Source organism: Phyllostomus hastatus, unplaced genomic scaffold (genome assembly GCF_019186645.2).
Source record: "Phyllostomus hastatus isolate PE091 unplaced genomic scaffold, TTU_PhHast_1.1 phas_contig_58, whole genome shotgun sequence".
Classification (NCBI taxonomy): Eukaryota; Metazoa; Chordata; class Mammalia; order Chiroptera; family Phyllostomidae; genus Phyllostomus; species Phyllostomus hastatus.
In genome coordinates this window covers 13621914-13626425 of record NW_025333916.1, presented here as the reverse complement: position 1 = coordinate 13626425, position 4512 = coordinate 13621914, and the positions used below count along the sequence as shown (strand labels likewise).

Here is a 4512-nt window from a genome sequence, read left to right as displayed (position 1 = left end):
ACTGCAACAAAAACACAGATAAATATTTTATTCAACACATCCTTGCCCTAGAATCTCATTTAAGTTTTGTTTGTATTCAATTTTCTGAGGAACTTGCAATAAGGTTGCAAAACCTAACAAATACATATGTAAATGACAGAGAAAAAGCTGAGATTTAACATACTAGTTGCTTAACAGGGCTACCATATTTCTGAACATTCATTATGTAGACAAAACAGTGAGTAAGATTTTGCCTGAAAGACAAATAGATCACATTATATTTCAAGGAAAGGACATTTAAATAAATTGGAATTATTCTGAAAGTGCTAAAAGCAGTGAATTTTTCAGAGAGATTGGACTTTGGGATCCATAGTAATTTATGATTGATGATAGAAACATTATAGTGCGTATAAATTATGTAAAACCCCAATATTTTGATAAATTGTGTTCTGCTAAACTCAGATAATTTTGATAGAACTGTATGTCTGAAGCTATTATAAATAGTTATTGCTAATATAAAATAATAAATATTAAACAGAGGCATTCATATATAAATGAAAAAGAATTACTAATAAATTCAATTCAATTACTAAGAGGGAAACAGGAATAGTTTTAAGTGTAAGGTGACAACTTTTAAATTCCTACAGGACTTTCTGCACATTTCATCATAAATGCATACCTGCTATATAAAAACAAGCACTCTGCATAAATCATGGGTGTTGCATTTACTTTTGCTTGATATATGATTTCTGTTTTCTGATTGCTGACTTTGAAACTAATTAACAAGAAAGACAGGAGAAACATATTATTCCTATTGTATATAAATTGAGCAAGGAAGCTCAATTATATTTATTTGACATTTTATTATTTTCCTATTTTAATATAGGTGCTGATATTTTTAAATCTATAACATAATTTTGAAAATTATAAAGCTATGTTTGCATATGCAGAAAATGTTGGAATGAACCACAGATCACATAGTGATATATCACTTATATTATTTCAAAGTTTAATATTGTACTAATGTACTTGAAGCTATGCCTCAGTGCTATCCAGGGGTAAGTGGTGTCTTTATTATTATTACTATTATTATTATTATTATTATTTCAGACTGTTATTAACAGGTGCTTGAAGTTTGTTGACCTAAAAAAATCATTTTGTAAATTTTCATTATGAATTAAAATGAGTTCTTAAAAATCTCAACTTGACCAGATATGAAATAATTTAAAAACCTTTAAAGATGTACTGAGAAAAACTAGGGTTATTTAAAAAATGTCATTACCAAAAAAGAGACATCTTTACATAAAATAATAAAGACCCCATGCTGCATAGATAATGCAGATAGTTCTAGTCATCTGGTCAACAGGCAAAAAGCAAGCACTTAAGGTCTTCAGGTCCAATCTTTTTTTCACTTCTTATTGCTGGAATTTCATATTCATATCTTGTTGGATGACTAAACCAGATAATTGTAGGGATGACAAACCGGCATTTACTCAGCCCTGCCCCGCTCAGCTTGGGGAATAGAAGAATTCTCAGCTGGTGGGTCACCTGCTTTTGTGTCTTTGCGATCTGGTGGTTTCTGGTAGTCAGTGTCAATAATTGAATTTGCCGAGGTAGGCAGATAACTGCTGACCTTGGGTCCCATCTCTGTGATTTTCCTAATCTTCTTCATTGCCATCCCCTCTAGGTGTTTCGTGGGGAGGACCCTGTGAAATTGTGGTCTGTAGCCCTGATATATATTCTGTCTCACTGGTCTACCCTGTTCTCCTGCACCCTGGCTGTTGGCATCCTGCATCATTTCTCCCTGCACAGGAGGGTTGGAATATTGTGGTGGAAGGCCACAGGGTCTCCACCTGCAGTAAGGTGGGAGCCAAAGCCTGCAGCAGGCGCTCTTGGGCCTCGCCTTCTAGAGCACTCCCAGATCCCTTTCCCTCACTCTCACTGTTCTGGTAAATTCAGCTGGTAATTGCAGTGAGGGCCCCTACAATGAGGATAACACGTCTATAATGGTTACAGTTTGCTGCATATTTACTGCCTTGCACTGGAACTCCACCAGGGCTTGTAACATTTGCTGCCCCCGCAGCCTTTTCTCCTCCAACAGCATCAAACTCTTCAGTTTCTCTATCTCCTACAGTTTCTACTGTGAAGGTACTTCCTGGGGTTATTCTTTATGGCAGTCTGTTGCACAAATACATCTTCCTTGGTGTCATCCCTATTGATGAAGCCATATCTGTTTTTTACATCGAACCATTTTACTGTTCCTAAAACCTTTGTTTTGATGCCCTTGTTCCACCTGGCAGGTGCCTCAAACATCAGGCTCCCTGCAGCCATTGCCCACAATGCTTGGCCTGTGTTGGTAGCCCCTGAGGATGGGAGCTGCAGGCAAACGCTGGGTCTCGGCCTCACTGCTCATGGGTGCAGAGATGAAGACTAGGGCCTGGCTGCGACAGCTGCATCTCGGGGGTGTGATGGTAACTAGGCCAGAGGTGGTGTGGTTGCTCAGTGTTCTCTGGAGCCTGCTCTGCGCTCCTGCTACTGATCCAACTTGAACTAGGCCTCTTAACTAAAGTACAAAGTGTAGCAAAATAGGTCTTGACAAAACTGAGTCTTCTCCAACTGGCAAATCTCCATTTTCAATCTAACTAAAAATATGACCCAACAGATGGTGAGAGTCTTACTGCTGTCTAAAGGGATGCCACTAGTCACATCTTTAAACTTTAAAGACCATTCCAGATCACTGCTTGGGATGTGGACTTTGACAGACTGACACTAGTTAGATCCTGAAAAGAAAAACATATAAATGAAAAATTGAAGGGACAGTAAATTATAAGATACCTTATTCTTAGATACCCTTTGAGGACATTTGTCATGGAAGGAAAATGAAGGTCTATCATGACAGAAGTTCCTATTATCGGTATGAAAACCCATGCATTTCTTCAGTAAACATGTCAGATGTCTCTCCCACATCTGCCTCATTGGCCAGCATGATATGTAAAGATAATAGCTGCCATCTGTGTGGTTTCTAATTTATTCTTTTTCTTCCACATGTACCTTATTGACCATGTAACTTACTGGAATGTTGGATAAACCACAAAATGTCTATTAAGCTATGTATTTGTCATATAAAGATAGCATAAAATTTAAAAGTATAACTACTATATATTTCTTTTTGTATCTTAATACATCTTGACAGGTAAATTAAATGAGTTATAGTATTTATAGTATATGAATCTATAATAATTGCATATCACTTAATATACATGTGAATAAAAATACTTGATGAAATTGTCTTTACCATTTTTTTTGTAAGAACCAAATATATTGCCTTGTAAATGCTTTATTTTTAAACTCCCAGTGTCAAAGTATAATTGATTGCTTGCAAATCTTATTTGTAAGGCTTTTGTGTACTTCAGGCCAAACTACCTGAAAATGAAAAGATAAACTTTTTGCTAAAGCATTCCTCCCACTTACAAACACTAAAATGATGAGAAGAACAAGGAATAACGATGCATCTTCATGCACTGTTTTTATTAGGTAGACACTATCTCCAAAGTAAATTATGTCCAGATTAGATGTGATTTAACACACTAAATTATCTTGTAGCCTTTCCTCTCTAGACTTATTTATTGTGCCCTATTGATAGATAAAAGGCACAGTGGAGAAGGATAACTTATGTAGTAGTAGACTATCTCTACTACCAGTATAGAAAATGACAATACTCATAATCCCCAAATTACCTATTATTACCTATTCTGAGACACAGTCAGAGCAACAATTGCAATTACCTAGAAAGAGTAACTGTATTTAATAGCTCACTCAAGTGAACCTTAACTCTGCCCAGAGGGTTGTCATATGAAAATCCCAGTAGATTCTGGTTTAAGCGAAATGCTTTGTTCTGTTATTTCACGCCAGTTAAAGCACAAATTTACACTATAATGATAAGAATGGACCATTTTTTCCTCTCTGGTGATTTGAAATACTACAGGCTAGTAAATTATTTTTTCCTAATTGTCCTATTTAGCTTTCCCTGTGGGAGGAAAATAAAGTCTAATACAAAACAGTCATTAAAGGAAAGTCTGTTACTTAAATGAAGGATGATTTACAAGCTGCATTTTGCAAAATATGACATTAATCATTACTTTAGTTCTGCTGATATAAATGATTACAGGAAATTGGGGTGACTGAGGAAAAGAACATCTATAACTAAGTGTAGGAATTCAAATTACATGTAGACATTTTTAATCTCCAAGCTTGCCACCCAAACAAAATTGTATAAAATGTTTTTCAGAAATACGAAATTGAGCCTGAGATTTATAAAGAAATGAAAAACAGAAAATCATTGACATATATTTGAGTACATCTGTACAAATACTGACTAAATAAAGCAAAAACATTAATTTTATGTAAGGTTAAAATAATATAAAACTAACATATGTAATAACTAATATATAAATCAGACAAGATTGCAACAGGAATTATGGCTCTTTCATTTTTACAGGGCAATGATTAAAAGGTAAATTACTTTAGATTTTG

General features: G+C 35.1%; 1 pseudogene; it reads right to left on the bottom strand.

The window, feature by feature from the left end:
- Positions 1 to 1468: 1468 nt before the first annotated feature.
- On the bottom strand, positions 1469 to 2310 carry LOC123824929 (annotated as a pseudogene).
- Between the last annotated feature and the right edge of the window lie 2202 nt (positions 2311 to 4512).